Source organism: Desmodus rotundus, chromosome 8, assembly GCF_022682495.2.
Source record: "Desmodus rotundus isolate HL8 chromosome 8, HLdesRot8A.1, whole genome shotgun sequence".
Taxonomy (NCBI): Eukaryota; Metazoa; Chordata; class Mammalia; order Chiroptera; family Phyllostomidae; genus Desmodus; species Desmodus rotundus.
The window spans coordinates 38,072,578-38,093,718 of NC_071394.1; the positions used below are offsets into that span (position 1 = coordinate 38,072,578).

At 40.7% G+C, this 21,141-nt stretch overlaps 1 pseudogene; it reads left to right on the top strand.

Annotated features, from left to right (window-relative positions):
- The window catches only part of LOC112315701 (mesoderm-specific transcript homolog protein pseudogene), a 34,207-nt pseudogene that overhangs the window by 823 nt on the left and 12,243 nt on the right, over window positions 1-21,141 (top strand).

The following is a 21,141-nucleotide window of genomic DNA, read 5'->3' on the forward strand; positions in this document are numbered from 1 at the left end:
TTTTGATAACCTGACCAAAATTAATAGAGGGTGTGCACATGACATGTAACAGAAAAGTAATTCCAGACTATTGAGATTACCTAATAATTGTCCACCCCTTCCTTCTCTCTTCAGCATAGTTATGAAAAAGACTTTTCTTCTTTACCTCTGCTTTTTCTTGTCTCCTGGGCTGGAGTGGGGATGTGGACAGAAGAAATTCTTTCTACCATTCATTTATTGAGCTCACTGACTGCATTGGAGCAGGCTTTAGAGATATAACATGCAAGTAGATAGAATTTAAAGTGTTTTTGTCATTCTTGCTTTTTCTTTATCCCTCTGAATGTTTAATTCAGCTATTGACCCTTCCTGGATGCTGTTTCCTTTTCTTTGGTAGGGGTAAGATGGATGGTCATGTGAGTGTGTGTGGGGGGGGGCAGGTGGATGATGTTTCAGCAGGAAGACCAGGGTACTTTCTTTGTAACTTGGGAATCAACAGCAGACACACGGGGAAGGAAGGCTTGGCTTGGGAGCCTTTGGATCAAAGTGTGTCTGATTGAATGGGTTACTCTTTGTCAGAATGAAGTTACTACAGATGAACATATTTAATCACTGGTTACATCTGTTGGGACTCCAGCAGGAAATAGTTGGTGTACTGGAATAGTCAATGGAAGAGTGTTTGATGAATGGACATTTTTCCAGAGATATGGGCTGGGCTGAGGAAATCAGCAACGGATGAAAAAGCACCCAGAGAATAGCAGCATGGAAAGAGACTTCTGGTTAAAATTTGAGTAATTTTATGGAGCTGCCACTTGGAGACAACATACTAGCTGAGGACTAAAGCATTTGACCATGGTGGTGAGTCATTCCCTTCTTACTGGAACATCTACAGGAACTATTAAATTATTTTATAGATGAGGCATGTTAAGGAGTTTGCCCAATACCACATCTCGAGTAATTGGGAAAACTGATATTTGAACCTAGATCTGTGTGAATCTAAATGTCATGTCCTTTCTGGCTGTAGTCATTACATCTCTCATTCAGGGCAGTAAGAGGTGGAGGAGGGGTGATATCATTCTTACCTCTCCCTTTTACTATGAAAGCAAAAACTACTGTAGACTCTCACAGCAGGCTTTTACTTATTTCTCACTGGCGAGAATTGTGTTACACAGCTTCCTTACATGCCTACCTCCCATACCTTCAGCTGCAGAGAAGGCTGGGAAGGCGACAAGTATTTGACTTGTCCATCTTATACAGTGGAAAGTAATAAGGGAGTAGGAGCTGAGAATGGGTCAACCAACTAGTGGCTGACTCTTTATAGTGTTTGTGGCACATTCTTTCTTTTGGTAACTTTACATATTCTAGCTGGTTTTGGTCAATTAATGAAACTCTTCCCTTTCTGGGTAATTAAGGTGGAAGCGTGTTTCTGATCTGTTATGTATCGACTTTATGGTTTAACTCTTAATGCATTTTGACGTACCCTGGCTCTGGGTGCATGAAAGACACTTCACAGGAAAGCCTGTGGGCGCTAGCAATCATGCCTGTGGTACCAGCCTTAGAGATCAAGAATGGAAAGCCCTGAGCACGCTTCCTGGCACATAGCAGATGTTTGGCAAATGGGGGCTATCATCACTATTCATTGTTTCCGAATTTGGATGGGACTTGTATGATGCAGGATGATCTTGGATGGAAATGGCTAGCTGCGCAGATGGTGTTGACAAATGGGGTTTGGATGTGTGAACCCTGGTTTAAGACACCAGATGATTCATTCTTGGCCAAGTGTGGAGAATGGATGGAGGGGCAGAATTTGTTCAGAAGCTAGCTAACAGATGTAGAGTGCTTTGAACTCAATAGGGCAGGAGAAGGAGAGAAACCACAGTCAGATAAATTGGTAAAATCCATTCTATAGAGAATAGGAATTGTGAGTTGAAACAAGGTAAAATGATGGTAAATTGTTGCAGTTCACATGAGAGAGAATTGGGGAGTAAACTGGGTATTATAATACTCTATGCTTTACACTGGGGACCCCATCGTACTACAATCATGTCGTATTTACATTTACTTTGCCTTGTCAACATAATCTGAGATAAGGCAAGCACCATCCTAATTTTTTCTGAAGGGGATGGAAGTAGATTCCAGGCCTCAAATGTGACATTAAGTCTAGATGATGGCTTAAATTAAAAAAAGAGATGTTCTCACACTCTTGCATGAGGGGTCTATGGGAAATTAGAGTAGCATTGGTTATATAGTGTTTCCTATATAATATGCCAGCACCGTTCTAAGTACTTTACTAAGATTACTTCATTTAATCTTCACAGTAGCCTTGGCAGAAGATAACCATTATTATCCCATTTTATAGTTGAGGAAACTGAAGGACAAAGGATAAGTGACTTGAGTAAATTCACAGCTCACAGTGGTTTAAACCCAGACTGTGCTCTAGAAGCCAGGCTGATTTCCCATATCAATAGTTATGTGGGCTTAAATTAATTTATTTCTTTTGTAGGGTTACTAGATTGGCAATTAGGGATCATGTGGTTGTTATATGTATTGCTTTAGAAATATTCAATTCTATTATAGAAGATGAATAAATTTGTCAAACATAGGTAAAACATTTTAAGGTCTGGATAAGCATGTATGTGTCAAACATTGATGGGAAACAATAAAAGTACCAAGAGTCTAATATTCATGAGGTTCCGGATACTAGATGTTCATTATAAACTAAATATATGGGGTATAAGACATACTAAACATAAAAAAGGCACCAAGTATTCAGTTTACTAAATGAGCACATACTATTCATGAGACCCTAATTCATAGCCATTCTGGCCCCATGTGTCCTCTGCCCAAGAAATAGAAATAAACCAGGGCTATTTATTGGCTAACTAATGAGCTACAGCTGTGGCCAGACCTAATTATCCCTGCATCTCTCCAATGAAGTCAATGTGTGATGGCTTCATTGGAGAGATTAAGGTACTCAAAGGCCCTGAGTACCTTTCATTCATGGGCCTCCTTGCTCAAATCTCAATTCTAGTTTTTGTAACCATGACATCAGTAGGAGAGATGTGTGTGTGCGTGTGTGTGTGTGAGAGAGAGAGAGAGAGAAAACAAATGAACACTGCTAACCCAAGATTCAAGCAGTGAGACCCTTCCACCCTGTATGCACCCTATCTTTTTTTAAAATTTTTATTGTTATTCAATTACAGTTGTATGCCTTTTCTCCCCATCCCTCCACCCCACCCCAGCTGAACCCACCTCCCTCCCCCACCTCCACCCACCCTCTTGATTTTGTCCATGTGTCCTTTATAGTAGTTCCTGTAATCCCCTCTTCCCACTGTCCCCACCCCACTCCCCCCTGGCTATTGTTAAGTGTGTTCTAACTGTGTGCTATAAATGGATTTTTAACAAACCATTTTATGACCTCCTGGTAGCATTTTTGGCATTTTGGTTACCTGCAATGGCATCACAATAATTTCCCACAGGACAGTGGGAATCTCAGCAAGGCCCCTGACAATCATACGAGGGCAGACTCACCAAAACCTGGAATTTATTTATAAAAAATTGTGTATTAATTCTTATGTGTTTAAACATCAGTCACCTTCAAAGTACTCTCCATTTGATGTAATACACCTATGGAGACTTTTTTCCACTGCTTAAAACAGTTTTTGAACTCGTTGGCTTTGATGCCTTTTAGTTCTGCCTTTTTTGGTTTTACCTCTTCCACATCAGCAGAACATTTCCCTTTAAAGACTTTTCATCCAGAGAAGCAAAAAAAAAGTTGCTTGGAGTGAGATTGGGTGAACAGGGAGGGTGGGGCACTGGGGTCATGCCATTTTCTGGTCAAAAACTGCTGAACACTTAGTGCATTGTGGGCAGGTGGGCTCCTAAATCACCCACTATAGAATGGACTAACACATTGGGTCTTAAAAAAAAATTAACTGAAGCTGAACACAGCTTCTCACAACAATGCCTGCTGGCACTCTGATACAGCTGGTTTCCTAGAATGCTCACGTAGCAAGGGAATTCTGTACTACAAGGGGCCTGCCCTCCAGAAGATAATTCCGTTTTTGGGGGGGTCCCCCCTCATACATGACATCTCTGTAGACAAATATAAGCTGGAGGTACTACAAACAGGGGGACTCCTGTCTGCTCCTAGTGGCAATGTTCTGGGACCTGTGCTCCAGGAAAGAGGTTTCTGGTGATGCTCCATCCCTCTGTTCTGGTGATTGGGTGAAGATACACAAGGTAAGTTAATTAAATTTAAAGCCATGGTAAATATTGAAAGACTTTCATGTTGGAGTGGAGTTCCATCTGTTCTGATTCTATGAGTGGAGCTGTGGGAAATCAATTCCATTTTGAACCAGATGATGCGATGTGAGGGGAAAGAAGAGTGTGGGAATTGCCTATGGAGTATAAGAGATGCGGTTGAGTCCACAACATTTTGAATGAGGTTAGGAGGGAAAACAGGGCTCAGTCTTAAGAGGTGTGTATGCCAGAAGGGATGTAAGAATGTTAGGTCCTAGTTGAGGAGTACCACAGAGCAGGAGGTGAACTAAACCCAGGGTGCCCCAGTAGAGGGGACCAATGGTTTCTCTAGGGGATATAAAGGAAGCTACTAACCCCCAGAATCCTTATCATATGTCTGCTGTACCTATGATAAGCCAGCCTGGCTCACTACATACTGTTGATAGGTATAGGGTGTGTGGACATGCAATCACTGGGATTCCTGCTCCCATACAGTTCCAAATCAGTTTCTGTCCCACTTTCCTCAGATGCTGAATCACTGTGAAGTGGGCTTTGAAACCTGGCTTCCTCTAAGAAAGTAGTTTTCAAATGTTTTTAACCTTGGCCCACAGTAAGAAATACATTCCACATCACAATCTAGTAACGTACATTAATATATACATATATATGAAACCAAAATGAGAGTTTCATGAAATTTACCCTTACCCCATTTGATGAACTCAAATGTAGTCCATTCCATTTCACTTAAAAAGTGCTAACCACATCACACTAAATTGATGTATATCCCACTAATGAGTTGTGACTCATACTTGGAAAAAAATTGTGTTAAAGGACTCGGGCTTGACTTTTGATCTTTTTGCTGTCAGAACGCTACATTATTTTGGGTAACAACCCTTGACCCACCTGATCCCATGGAATCTAATCCATGCCATCAACCAAATGCCTTAGTTTCTTCCTCCCAAATAGACTAACAATGAATGACTTTGGGGGACTCCAAAGTCTTTTTACCTAAATAATTTGCATATGTTTCTTCATGTAATTCTCACAGTCATGCTATCTACCCATTTGGATATTTTAATTCTCCTTTCACAAATGAGGAAAATGAGGATCAAGGAAGTTGTGTGATTTATCATCAATGGTCATAAAGATATTAAATGGGATAATTAAGACTTAAACCCGGGACTGTTTGACTATAGTTTCAAGACAAAATGACTCTCCTCTATATCAACAAGATTCTTGCCCACAAATCTCTCCTATATAGCCACTCTTGAGCTCGAATTCCCTTTCCATTTTTCCTTTTGAATCCCAAACCCTCTTTTTGCTATGTATGCCACTGGAATAACTTGAGAGTAAAAATTTTATGTAGCACTATTTTTTGTCTTGTACATATATCATTGGTGACTGTCCTCAGCCCCTTGGGTAATAGTATATATAACTTTGACTAATCCTCACAAGTATTTCCTAAGCAACATTTTGATTAATGCAAGAGCTGCTATTGCAGAAGCAGCTGTCTGTTATGTCATTTCCAATGACATATGACAATCTTCCTCCTTAATTAGGAACAGGATGTATGTATGATTTATGCCTTCAAACTATGCCTCTCTAACAGGTGACATCTCAGTTGTTAGTATTTGAAATATTCTTCATAAAGTCTAAATTTAGTAAAACAGATTGTGAATGGCAAAATGGCAGACACACCAGGTTCTGGGAAAATTTCTTATTTCCCTGTATCTTCTTTGTGTATAAAATAAATGTGCTAATATGTGGCATCTGGAGATGTCTAGAATTGTAGACTTTTAAAGCTCCAAAGATCTTTATTCAAACATGGGGTCAATGTCTTTGTGCTTGAAGGATATTTTCAAATGGGCTGGGGTAGTTTTATTACTAAAAAGAACATGAATCATGCATACATAAGTAGAAAAAGATCCTAGAATTATTTCATGAGAATGGAAGCTCAGTCACTTAAAAAAGAACTTTTTTTTTCTAATTGCATAACAAATACATATTTGTTGTAGACAATTTTGAAGCAATAAATGTGTAAAGCAGGAAATAATATACTCAATACCAGGGTTAACTGTTAACATTTTAGGTGTATTTATCTCCAGTCTTTTTTTCAATATATTGCAAATAATATGCATATGTACTTTTATGTTTACAAAATTAGGATTAAACACATTATATTAAAATATAGTTTTATATCTCTGCTTAAAAAAATTAAAAATTAGAAAATTGTATAATGAACTTTTCCTATGCCATCACATATTCTTTGGAAATATGTATTTTTACATCTTTTATTCCTTTGTTTTGGGCATTTTGGCTTGTTTTTAGGCTATTAAAGGTATAGTTAAATAGTGCTATGGTTTTACATGCAAAATTATGAAATCCCTACATACAGGAAAAGTAATATGAGAAGGTGAAAAATATTGAAAACAACAAGTTCATTGTAAAAGCAATTCTAACATTCACATTGCCTGTTTGCACTGGTTTGGCTTATGAGGAGGACCCATCAGGCACAGTTTTATTTTTTTGACAGCATAGGTAATTTGTTTATTCTCTCTATATTTGACTTTACACAGCACACTTCCTCCAGACCCCTCCTTTCTTTCTTCTGATTGGAATGATACCCAGGTCTTCTTGGTGATTGATGTTAGCTGATGGTGCTGATCAGTTCACTCATTGGTGCCAGCTTGAGAAAGAATGCCTTTTATTAATGACATTCTTTGACCAATATATTTTTCTTTAAATGTCACTTTTCCATAGTAAGATGTTTCAATCGGCCCTTGTGTTACTGATTATGAATTATTTTAATAAATTGCTATTTTTAAAGGTTATTTCATAAGGAAAGGAATTTGAAAGAAAAGGTCTCCCACTTTTTCCTGTTACCATTCCCCTCATAGCTCAATGAAACAAAGTCTATAGGAAGTCAACTGGCCTGGGTTTGGTCTTGGTTGTGCCTAGGACCCCAGGACTGCCTGGGATGGTTGTCCTTTAATTATTCACAGTGACTGGAGCTTTTTGTCCTTTTGTTTCCACTTAATATTCCCCACAGAGGTATGATTTTCTTTCTGTTGTATGTTAACTATTAAATCAACTTTGTAATACAGTGATTTTAAACTATGTTCCACAGGGTGCAAAAGTGTTGATCTGCCAGGTTATCTGGGATATTGTTATATATGCTGATTCTGGATATTAATTCTAGAGATTCTGACTCAGCAAGTCTGGAACTGGGTCCACATTTTGAGAGTTATCCTGGGGAGAGGGCTGGGTAGTGGTAGGCAGATGGGTGGGCTTTAATAGTCACTCCCTGTGTTCTACCAGAATAGAAGTTTTTAAACAAGAATCTAAAAACAACCTTTCTAAAGAATGCCGTTACTCCACCGTAATACAAGCTTCAGAAAACTGACTTTCAGAAGCTTACAGAGACTTTCAGAATCTATAAGACAAGGAGGTTACCAGCTGCTCCACTTTTGGAAGAACTATAAAATGCTTTGTCCATACTTTTGCCTTCTTCCTGTCCTTCCTCCTGTTATTTACTCTCAGCAATTGAATCGGCATTCTCTATGATGTGAAGAGTCATACTAGTGGATGTTTTCATGAAGAATGAGAAAAGGGGCAGAAATAGCTCCTTAGTTTTTGCAATAACCTAAAAATATAATAGTAATGTGCTTCACAATTTTTGATGTGTAGGGGTCATCCCACAATGACATATAAATATGCTGTTCCTTTCAAGTGGGTTGTTGAAAAATAGGTAGAGTAAGTCATTTGTTTTAAAAAATGTGTGCATTATGTGGTCATTAATTTTTAAAAAATAATTCAGTATAGACATGTAAATGGATGTGTCTGAATTGCTTGGAATCCATTCAGATTTGAGCAGTCAGTTAACCTTGGCTCCACGTATGTTTCTAGGGATATTTAATGAAACAGGCAGTCCTTCATCCCTTCTAGCCATCTTTATCTGTGATCAAAACAGGACTAGGCATTTTGTTAATGTTACAAATGGGTTCTCATTGGTGAAATTAATGGCTTGCTCTTCTGTACAAAGGCTTTGAGAAATAGTTTTTTTATTCATTGCTGAAATCACCAGTGTTTAAGATATATGGATTGTTTGGAATATTTTAGAGACACTTTCCCTCTCTACGTGAAAAGGTATAGGAAACTAGGAAGTCCATCTCCCTTCACCTGTGGGGTTGGTGCCTGAGACTTCAATATAATATGATCTTGGGTTCCCACACTTTTGAAGATTCTGGTCACTTAAGGCAGACTAAGAGATTAGCTGAATTTTTCCTGTATAATTTATGTTTTTCTTGAATGTGTGTGTGTGTGTGTGTGTGCAAGATGTGGTCAAAGTAGTTAAGAATGCAGAGTCCGGGCCATGACCAGGTTTCTTAGTTGATTGGTCATCCCATACACTAAAAAAAAAAAAAAGGTTTTGGGTTCCATTCCAGTCAGGGAACATGCCTGAATTGCAGGTTTAGTCCCCTGTCGGACACATGCAGGAGGCAACCAATCAATATTTCTGTTGCATTGATGTTTCTCTTTTTCTCCCTTCCTCTCTCTCTAAAATCAGTGGATATATCTTCAGGTGAGGATTGAAAAAAGAAGAATACAGAGTTTGGGACTTCATCTAGCTAAGAAAACAGGTGCTTTTGTGTTTTTTGCTAATAAATGCCTGTAGTTGTGGCAGAATTTTATCTGAGAATTGCTTTATTTATAACCTGCCACAAATATAAACATTTATCAGCAATATGTTACTATGTTACTACAAATGTACTTTCATACAACAACATTTCTGGCATCAAGATTATAATTGAACAATGTTTTGAAGTATTAAAACAAACCATTCAACATCACAAGAAAACTCCCATTTGCCTTAAAGAGAAACCCAATTTTCTAATGATAAGAATCAGAATAAGTACAGGTTTAATTTAAATTTTATGATAAGTAGTATATATTTATATCACAAGAAATGTATTTATCTGACAATATAATGGATAGCTGGTGCTTTGTTTTTTCAAAACATCCGTACCAATAGTCTTTCTATTTTTTTAATCATTATTCATTAAATAGCTAAGGAAGAAGCACTTCTGCTTCTGGGAAGATGGAGTAGACGATTTTTTCCTGTTTCTTCTGCTAAGTACAACCCTGGGTAGTATATGTAAAACAAACATAAGTAGCTCCTGAAAGAGCAAAAGATGAAGGCAGATTGACTAGGAACCTCAGGACCCATGGAACAACAAAATGGTTAATGCCCTGGGTTTTCTTTTTGTCTCAGAGATTCCAGACTTAGTTCTCCATATGCTGGTCATCTGGAAACATCAATAGCTAGTAGCCATAAGAGCTTCCACAACTGACTGATCTTTGTTCTTGTTGACTTAGTCTTTTAAAAACAGCAGCTACTTTCAATGAAGCTGTGGGCAAACCCACAAATCTGGGGCCGTCTTGTCTCAGATACCTTTGGGTATCTTTTACTCTTTCTTGAGCATTTATTTTAAACCATGCTATTGCCATTATTTCTAAGTTCTTGGATGAACATCATAACTGAAATTTTGACAACTTTTATTTTTATAGTTTTTATAGTAATCATTACTATGTTTTTATAGTAATCATTACTATTTCCTCTGAGATGTTGACTTTGATCCCATTTGGGACGTATAGTGAGGCTTTCCATGACTGGTCCTGAGTAACACTGGGAAAAAGGCAAAGCTGACTCTCAGTTTCCCACCTGCCACCTCTGCATCTTGTGCTCTAGCTGCGAAGTCACAGAGAATGAGTACATTGTATGCACCTGGAACATGAAGTATCCCCGGAAGTCCTACTGAGTTCTCAGCCCTAGACCCAAAGAAGAGGCCTTCAGTGACTCCCATTAGACAAATGACATGTGGAAGAGAAAGAAGTAAAATTATCCTGGGGGGTCTAGCAGAGTGGCTGGGTCCAGAGGGTCCTTCAGGTTCTGCCTATTGTGCTGGCCTCCAAATCCAATAGTGGTTCCAGGGGTTTCTTGCCTGTTGAGGTGACCACACAGGGTAATCCCTCCTCCATGGAACCTGCAGTGTCATCTTCATAGGGCAGACCTCCTTGAGATTTAACAAATGTCAGTCCAAGTCAAGCCTCTAGCATCCAAAGCCTAAAATGATGCTGCCCGGCCCATTAACAATGCATTTCTAACTGGAGGAGGATGGTGGTTTTGAGGCAGAGGAGGCTATTTAGCATGTCCTTTCTACCTGATTGCTTTTCAGCCATGGGAATCTGGGTTCTTTCTAATATGTCCAGCTGTCCCAGCATCTTAAGCTCCGAGAATGAGAAGTGTTAGGCACTGGGTTGGAAAGGTCAGCCTTGCCAGAAATGGATTCTATCCTTGTTAACATCTTGGCTTGATTAATCTCTGCTGTTTCTATCTTTTCCTACAATTTTTATTGGCTTTTTGGTTCACCATTTCTTGTATTTACTGAAATTTAGAAGGTGGAGACAGAAGAAGGAAAAAATTGAATTCCCACTGTTTGGAGTCCAATACATGATTTTTTCAAGATTGGGAGTATTTGTATAAGGTTAAATTTTAATTTTTCTTTAGTAGGTTATTCTTGATATTTTATTTTATTCTATCACTGTCCCAATTTACTCTGTTTGTATGCATCAAGATTGTTTTGTATTACAGGATCTTCAGGCAGGAGTGGAACTTATTTAGCCCATTGTATTCAGCATTCATATATACACATCGATCTTCCATCATTTTTGGTATTAAGAGCTTCTTAGGATGTGGAGTAGCATAGCTGTTCTTAATGGAAAATCCTGGTGGGTAGAATATAAACTTCATTTTTGAGGCAATAAAACATCAAAGACAATAACCACTTGAAATGCTTATTTATAATACAATCCCTTGTAGGATTCTACACTTAAACAGTAATGAAAAGAAAAATAGAAATGAGAACCTATCTCTCCTGAGTGTTTACTTTTTTCACTCTACATTCCCTGGCCAGAAGCCTCAACTTTTTAATCAGAAGTTTTAAGAAGAGCATCATTTTGCACTTCCTGGACAATATATCATGCAGTGACTCACGGAGCTGGCACGCACAGGACAGGCACATGAGGTTGCTCTAACCGAGAACAAGACAACATGATGTCACAGGGTCAGTTCTGGGTAATGCGTCATCCACACAATATTGCCAGGCAGCTCCTGCCTTGATTCTGAATCTCAGATGCTGCAAAATGCTGGAGGGAAAAATGTATCTTATGGGATTTTCTACTGCAGGCATAAAATAAAAATCAAATTGATCCATTGTAGATACCTTTACCCCCAAAGGATCCCAATGTACTCAGCTCCTACCCCAGGAGGATTAGTCATACATCTCTGAAGCATTGCCTCCTCTGTGCTAGAAAAGGCAGGCTCCTCTGAGGCAGCCCCCACTGCAATGTTTTATTTTGAATGAAATATTAAACAGTACTTCTGATTAAAATGACAGAAAAAAATTTTTATGGAGGTAAAATATAATTTTCCACATTGGAATTTGACCAGGACACAGTGGTTAATAATCTTCCTTTTTTAGAAGACTGTATGATTTGAGGGTAAAAGCCCCGCTCTTCATTTCAGAGAACAGGGTGAATTTGCAGGGACATGGATAGAATGAAAGGATGGAAGAAAACAGTTCGCCACAGTTGGAGGAAGTGTGGGGAAGCTATTAATTAGGTCATTATCTGTATGAAAAATATGTGTCGTGTTTTAGAAATGTTTGTTAAAATTGAATTGTCTATCAAGTGGCAAGATACATTTCCTCTCAAAGCTTTTGAACGTCCAACATCTTAAAGACAGAAAGCCCTTAAAAAGCCATCTGCTCCATCTTCTGCATTCAGGTTCAGTTGTTTAAAAACATCTCAGAAAGTGGAGAATCTACCCTACTTAAAAAAAAAAATTCTGAGGAAGAAATATCAGAGAATCAAAGGCAACATATTATCTAAGTTAAATTCCTCAAGTTTCAACTAAAACAAAGTTCTCCTGTTGCAAAGGTAAGATTATTAGGAAAACAAACAAGTTCTTGTTCTTCATTTAGAGTAAGTGAAAAGTCACTTTTCATTGTGTGAAAGCCATTGCCACACTGAAAGACACTATTATGCTGCTCTTTTTGCTAACTCAATAATTTCCATTTCCTTACAAGTTTTTCTAAGTTTCATTTCCCAGTTCTCATCCTCTGAAGGTTAATGAGAGGGTCCAAAATAAATGGCAGAGCATTTGAAACTTCACTGATTTAAAACATTTTTACTATTTTTGTTTCATATTCATTCTGAAGAATCTACAGAGCTCTTCATTGAGGACATGGCAGAGGGCTGAAATACTAACAGGATAGGAAAGAGCCAGTGAAATCTTTGAATTTATCTGTCTGTGTAGCGCAAGAGCCAGGGACATGTCATAAGCTAATTATAGGAAATATAGCACTGAAACAACTTTGAGTGATTGGGCTTTCAGGTGGCACCTGGCAGAATTGCCTCAGACATGGCATCATGGGAGACTTGCTGGTGCCAGTTTTCCTGGTCTAGTTGCTGGCTGTGAGGTTTCAACATGGATGGCTGCTACTGTTTTCCTCCCAGCCTTGGTACCCAAGGTCTGTCCTACAGGTACTGTTCCTGGGAGTGGTTAGGATCAACTCTTCATGGAATAATTGCCATCACTCCATGGGTTCGGGTTTGCAAGGGTAATGTTCCAGAGGCTGTTGATTTCCATCTTTGCAGCCTGTTGATGATCCACATAAGCTGCACCAGGTAGATGGTGGTATCCGGCTTCAGCTTCTTTCTCTTATGTGTGAATAACTGTGTTAAATATATACCATGTGCTTATTTGGCCAAGCTTTAAACTACTTAAAACAATAAAGTTATTTGTCTAAATAATAAAATTATTGCAAATTAAAAATCTAGTACCTAGCCCTGGCCAGGTGGCTTAGTTGGTTGGAGTGTTATCCCATACACCAAAAGTTTGTGGGTTCGATTCCTGGTCAGGGCACACACCTAACTTGCAGATTCGATCCTTGGTCAGGACATATGTGGGAGGCAACCAACTGAGATAGAGAAATGTCAGTGTTTCTCTATCTCTCCCTTCCTTTCTCTCTAAAATTAATAAACATATTCTGAGATGAGGATTAAAAAAATTAAAAACCTAGTGCTTAAATATGATCAAATATAATTTTTACTAGCCTTGACCTCCCTTTAATTTCTGTCTAGGCTAATCCTGAGTCTAAAAAAATTATTTAAAAAATATTCACTCAACAACTATGCTTTGAGGCATTGGATTTGTAATAATGAATAAGACACAGTTGATCCATATCCACACAGAGATGACAGTTGGCAGGAATACAATCTTCTACAGGATTGAAAGCACCCCCCGCCCCCAGAATTGTGGTTCTTTTGGGATCCATAAGGTACCTGGGGGTCTGACTCTAGTTCCTGAGAGTTTCAGAGAAGGAAGTATGCTAAAGCTCTTGTCAGAAGAGGAGGAGTCAAAATTAAAAACGCACTTAGTGAAGGCAGGCTTTCAATGTCCTGCTCCTAGTTCTCGGAAGAAAGGTGTTGTTTGACCCTTTGTTTCCCTGTGATAAAGCAGAAGAGAGAAAGGAGAAATCTGGGACCATGTCCACAGTGTAAATCCCATAATCTTTTTTTCCAGAGGGCATTTGACCTCCTAGCTGTTAAGTCCCTTCAGCTTTCCCTCATTTTCCATAATATAGTGATTCTCTTACATACATCTTCTGATTCCCTGTGATTTTTAATAGTGTGGACTCTGACACAATTTGCTTATATTTTCAAATAGGTATTTTTTATAAAATATGAAAAATTGTACATGTTCATTAAATTTAGGAAACATAGGTATGTAAAAAGAAGAAAAAATCTATAACCCCATAACCTAAACATATTCATCATGTATATTTTGGTGAACTGTCAGTTAGACTGTGTTTTTCTTTATATGAGTTCTATTTAAACACATAAAATCATAGTGTATGTTATGTTCAGTTGGGTTCCCTTTGCCTTTTGACTTAACATTATATGTTAAGCATTTTCCATAGTACAACATTCTTTTCAGAATCCTTTGTTTAATTATGCCATAATATTCCCCTGAGTGGTGTCACCTTATTTTATTTAACTGCATTCTCCTATACGTAGGCTTCTAGTTTTTCAGTATTATGAACAATGTTAAGATGAATATTGCTATGCAGGTTATTTTTATCTAAAGCTAAGAAGATACCAGTTTATATCAAAACTAGTTCATCAAATACTTTTGAATAAGACATAGGGCTTTGAAATAGAACTCTAAAGGCGCTAACACTCCCTAAACTTCCCAAACACCCACTCTGAGCCCGTTTCTGATCCCCACTCTCCATTATGAGGAAGGGAGTCTTGTTGCTTCTGTAGGTTTCTCCTTTCTCCCACAACTGTGCCATTTTCCCCATCTAGACTTGCCTGAATTGAGTCCTCATCAGTCATGTTTCTGAGTAACGAAAGTGTCATTCTGGAAACTTTAATCAGCTCATGTGTTGCTGCCTCTATATGAAATATAGACGTTGTCACCTATCTGATAAATTTACCTCAAGCTTCTCAGAAACAATTAGGTCTGAATTGTCTGGTTTGGTTGGTACCATGGGTGCTGTAATTTGGTGAGAGCTGGGTACATTTTGTCAGGAGAGGGGGCCAGACCCTCTCTGTGGCAGATGTGTGGAGGAGTGGAGCTAGGTGATCAGCAGGACAGTAAGCATAGAAGCTCCAGAAGATGCAGCTTGGAAGTGGGGGAAACAGAGTCCAGGAGGTCAGTGAGGAAAGGCCCTGTAGTGGCTCATCTGAAGGCAGCATGCAGCATGGCCACAATGAAGATTCAGACATGTTTTGATTGATTGAACATCTAGGGGAGGGCACGAATTGGAAAGGCAGTCTCATGCAGCAGGCTATGTCTATTTTGGTTAATGTTTCCTAAGATGAACAGTTAGAACATTAAGGGTTTTATGGGCCAATTACCTGCTTTTGAACTATGTAATGGCACATAATTCATATGACATATTGAAATGGAAAGAAAGGTGTGCCTGATTGCTTTAGATAATCTTGTCACTCAATTATGATGTATAAGTTTTGAGCCTGAGACTTTAGATAACAACCAACACCAATGAACAAGAGCATGTGAAATATCACTGCCATTCCACTCACTTGAGAACATCCAGCTGGAGGTAGAGCTCCGTGAACTTTGAGGGGTCCAGTAATTCATTTACAGTGGACAGGGTCCAGGGTCAGAAGGAAAGTGTTGGAGGGAGGGAGCAGTGAAGGTCTCAGCTAGGAAACCCAGGAAGTCCCTCTCTTGTCCCAGTTACTTCTGCAGCTGCTTCCTGCTTCTTTTCTTCACACTGGCTTACTCTCCTATTCTGTCTACTTGGCCAAAAACAGCTGTCCTCAAAGCCCCTGGGTATTTATATCTCCTCTGTTCAAGGGGCCAGCCCAGACTGAAACTGGACCCCTCTTAGCCCTGATTTCAAATTTCCAACTCTGGCCCAACTTCAGGAGAGTGGGTCACAGAGGAGAGATATGCCTGGAAGGCCTAGCTTGGCAGGAGGCCTTTTCCAGAGAAGAGAGATTGTTGAGAACTATGCGAGCAGCCTGAAAAGTATCTTCCCTGGTCGGCTGTTCAGGAGTCTAAGGGTTGGGAAGGATGTTGAGTGTGTGTCTTCCCATGTAGAGTCTGTACGGGGATGGACGCTGCAGTTAGGTCCACTGGCATGTTGTTGTTATTTTCCTGAAGTCTCCTCCAGACAACTCTTAGGTAGAAAAATGCCAAAATCACCTTCGGCCTCATCAGATTAACTTTAGTTATAAAGAGACAGCTTTGCTCCTCTGCTGTATTACTGAAAGGAATCTCCATTGGCTTTCCTTCTCCTGAGCAGGTCAATGTTAATTAGCAGCATGTTTTTGTTCATAAAGAAAATGTAGTATATCTTCAACCCAGATGAAAAATGAATATACATCTAAATGACAAAGTAACATTTTATTAATTTCTCCCAACCAGCTAAGCTTCATATCTGTGCGATTTTCACCTTGTTGTGCAACAGCCCCCTTTGCTTCTCAGACATGCTCTTTGGGCATCCAGAGGTAATCTGTAAGCGCTGGTGTCCCTGAGTTGTGGCCCTGCATCACTCTTCTCACTTCCAGGTGCCGATGGCAAGCCTAGCTTTGTTATTGATGATGGCAGTCTTGGCCTTTAGTGTCTGATGGATGGTCCAGGTTTATGGATTATATTTTTAATGGGACACAGTCAAAATTCAAAGAACCTGAGTAGGTCCTTTGTTTGACATTCCCAGCTTGGACAGACCCTGTCAGCAAGACCAGAGGGGTCTATTTTTAGAGCAGATAGAAGAGGCCTCTCAGGGGAAGAAGACGTAAATCAAACTTCATCCTTGTATTCACTTACTCCACTCATTTATGAGTTCATATTTTGAACACAATATTGTCCACTTGATGTACAGTAATGATACGGTGATCTAGACCTACCCTCAAGGAGCTTTCCAACCAATAATAAGCAGTTTCCATCAGCTTGAGTGCTTCATATTAGGAGAGAACTTAAGAAATGTACTGACCTGCACCTCTGGACAGCAGAAGTGGCTCCAGGGGGAGGTAGTGAGTAAGGAGAGATATGAAGGATGAGCAGGTGCCATCTGGTAAGGAGGACATGGGCATGGAAATATTCCAGGTACAGGGCACATCTACTTTGGAGATGGGAGAGCAAGGTGTATTAGTGAATCCAGGGAAGTCAGGAGCACAGGCCTGGGTGTGGCCCGGGGCTGGAACAGGAGCCATGCCGTACAAGCCTCATAGTCATCTGAGATGCTGGACTTCTGCCCAAAGGGAATATGAAAGCAGTGGAGGGGGCTGAAGGCTCTTCTCCCTCAGTGCCTCCAACTCTTCCTGCAGAGTCAACAGTGCTTCCATTAAATGTCACGAGTCCAGTTTTGCAAATGTTTCCAGGCCCACACTTATTTTATCCACATGTGTGAATTAGGTATAAATTAAAATGAAGGAAATTCACATGTTTGGTCCTGTCTCTGGGGTCAGCCTTGGTTGGCCATTTCTCAGCTTCCTCTCTTCATATACCCAGTTCCTACAAACTCCTGGGACCAAAGTCCTGGACTCTCATCCAGCATGACCACTCTCCTTGGCACAAGAGTGACTTCTGTAGGAGCCCATGACATATTTTTTTGTCTCTGCTTACCTAGTGTGAGCCGACTTATTTTCCCCATGAGGCATACAGAAACCTGTGTCATTCTGCAAAGTCTGTAGAAAGTGTGGGTACAGGAACACATCACAGCTGTTACAATGAAGCTGTGCAAGGATCCCCACTGGGCCCAATCTGCTGGAGGTGTACTTGAGTACAGGGAGGTTATTTTCATCTCCTTGGAATTGCTTCATTCTGCGCTTCCATTCAGGTGGCCTTCTTGCCTCATCCCACCATCTGTGTCAACAACTGGGCAACAGGAAGTGAGGGAGACAGTTGAGGAAGATTCCAGTTTTGTCAATAACATCATTTTATGGAAGTGCAAGAGGAGAAAGTTAAGTTTCATTCAACTCAAAGTTTTATTTCTGAAGACCTACCTGAAGGTGTTGAAGGTGATTTAGCCAAAATTATGGGCTTTAGAATGGAGCTAATCTGGGCTGGAATGCTGACCTGCCACCTACTGACCATATTGGTATTAGGCCTCCTTGGGTGAGCAGCCCTGTAAAGAGGTGACAGGACCCTCAATTCAAAATTTATAAAGTTGGAGAGGAAGGGGTCAACACAGGAACAATCTTCAGTGTGCCAGTCATTGGAGGACAGCTGTGACCTATACTTCCAAATGAATCTTCAGCATTATTACCATAGCTGAGGAAGAAGATAGTAGTTTTAATTTCAAAACTTGTTTTGAGAAGACTAGGTACTACAGACAGAAACAAAGGGCCCAGCACAAAGCAATTCTTCTGGCTACTTCAGCCACAACAGGGATCAGGGCCACCTCCAGGTGGCCTTTGACATACAGGTGTGGGTGTGAAGAAGCAATGGCAGCCACAACCTCATGACTTCCCTGTATGCTGGAAGAGGAGTGAATGGCACATTGCACAATAGCTCTGAGTCTACTTTTGCTGTTCCAGCTCAAGGATCTTCGTCTAGAAGAATGGGTTCACAGGGCTCAGAAAAAGGTCAGTAAGGAAAATAACCAGGAAAAAAATCCATCTTTGTTTTGGCAAACATTCATGATCAGAGAGTTTAAGAGATGACATTCAGGACAAAGGTGTGGAGCTCCTGAAGTTTTACCCCATGGGTCCTTGTCTTTGCTGAAGTCTCCAGCTGTTGGGACCAGGCTCGTAGAAGACAAACAGAGTAAATTTGCCAACTTACCTAGCTGTCCTTGAGGCTGGAGTCTAGACAGAGGTCACTTAAGCCTGCTGACCATGTGTTCCCTTGTAATCCTGTGGTGAAGGCAGGTAATGAGGCCAGCTGCACAGCTTGCAAAATCCGTCACCGTCTGCATTCATTCATCAACAAACATTTGATGCCCACAATGTACCTAGCACTGGGCCGGTGGGCTGGTAGAATATGGGGCTACAGAGATGAATGTCTTATTTTTTTTCTCTCAGAGTCATGGTCAGATGGGGGACACAGACAAGTGGACTTTAAAGTACAATGTGATGAGGACTAGGCAGGACCCCAGGGAATTGTAGTGGGGAATGGCAGTCCGCCTAGCTTGGCCAGGAGGCAATGCTCAAGCTGTGGCTTTAAGGACTATTATGAGTTAAAAAGTGTAGCCCCATCAAAAAAAAAGATTTGTGGGAGTCCTAACCCCCAGTACCTCAGGATATAACCTTATTTGGAGTTAGGGTCTTTTTAGAGGTAATCAAGTTAAGAGGAGGTAATTAGAGTGGGCCCTGATGCAGTATGTGTCCTGATAAGAGGGGAAGATTTAGACACAAAGACACACACACACACACAGGAATAAATGCCACAAGAAGATTGGCATTATGCTGACAGCTTGATTTCAGACTTCTGGTCTCCAGAACTGTGAGAAAATACATTTTTGTCCTAAGCCAACCAGTTTGTGGTACATTGTTATGGTGGGAACTTGGAAACCAATACACAGACTTGGTTTATCCAGGTGGGGAAAGAGGGGAAAGGAGCTTCCAGCCCAGGTGTGAGATAGGGACATGGTACATTGCTTGCTGGTACAGTTGAGGCCTAGGAGCAGGGAGGGTGTGGCTGTGGCAGGAATTGATGCAGGGGAGGGCTGCAGGGGCTCATCATGTCTTTTTCCACCTGGATAATTCCCACATCCTTGTATTAGTTTCCTAGTTTCTTCCATAAAAAGACTGGAAAAGAGGGTATTGCTTAAATTGTGAAGATCTTGGCCTAATGCCAAGAGTTTGGGTTTTATCTGAAAAGTGATGGGGAACTACAAAGGAACTCCATCACAGTCATCTCACCCCTTTAGCAGCATTACACAGGTTGAGCTGCAAGGGGTGGAGCTCAGGGAGGCAAGCGCTGACCTTCAGAGGCTGCTGCCCAGACTCAGAGAAGGGGGACCTGGATGAGAAGCTGATAAGGGGAGGGTGACCAGCTGGCGGTGGGGGATGAGGGAGGGACTAGGGAATTGAACTGTCTGGGGAACTAATTGGATACTGGTAGTCTTCACTGAGGCACAGAAGGTGAAAGAGGAGTAGTTGCCAGCAGGGTAAGACGGTGCTGTTCTGGACCTGCTGAGTTTGAGGAGCTACATCTCAGTAGAGAAATCCTGCATGACTCTGGCTAAATGTGAGGAATTTAGGGGATGCTGTCCAGGCTATTGCCTTTTGTGGACACAGTCACTTGTGAAAAGTGTGGAGAGGAAGACAGGGTTAAGGGTGGCCTAGAGGTCCCACTGGGACACTCCCCACCCCCTACTGTACTCAAAGGAGCTGTGTGGCATCCTGAAAAGGCCCCGCTCCTTCCCTTCTTCTCTGTGACTTGGGCCCTGACTGGGATCCAGGTTCACACTAGCTGGACCACAGCTGGCTCCTTAATCCTGCTAAGCTAAGAAGCAAATGTCTTGTCAGGGTATAGCCTTTGGGGAACACATCTGAGTTCATCTGCTAGTCTGAGCCTGACAACTTCTAATCCAGATGTCCCATTTTCCCGTCTCACTGATCTGCATTACACTTCATCACTGCCATTGTGAGAAGTCAGCTGGTGTCGGTGGAAAGAACCCTGGGCCTTCAGTCTGAAGCTCTCATGCGGGGTCTGACCCATCCACAGGGGCATCATCTAGGCAGCTTTATTCTGCTTGCTTTTCCTGTGCCTCAGTTTCCTCACCTGAGTGCCAGCCAGGGTCTCCATCAAGTCAGACTGAGGAGGGTTAAACTGAGATGATACAGTAAAACATTTTGAGCTCTCCAAAGGAAAAGTGCTTTGTAACTGTACATTTTATTATATTGTAAGTGTTGTTAATAATATCTTCCCTGCTGGAAAGACCATTGTATTGTTTTCAATTTTCTGTTGGGAGGTCATGCTCAGTATTCGATTTCTCTCCATTCATATCTCACCTTTTTCCTTAAAAGAAACTGGCTTTCTTTTAAGACTCACTTTCAGGCCCAGATTACCTTAAGGCCAGTTTTCCATTGGTGTTTTTCTGACCCCTTCTTTTCAAGTGAGTCTTGTAGCACTTGATATGCTTCCATTAAAGAACACACTCCCTTTCTCCAGCCTGAGCTGAGGGTCTGGTCTCTCTCCCAGCAGATGCTGGCTACATTTAGGAAAGATGCACTCATTTCCCTGTCCCTTAACTAGGTGATTTATATTACACTCAGCTCAAGATCTGTAAGCCAGCCATCCACAATGAGAGGCAGGTCCTGGATTTCTCTTTAGGAGATGCTCAGAAGGACAAAAAGGAAGGCTTTTTTACTGTTAAT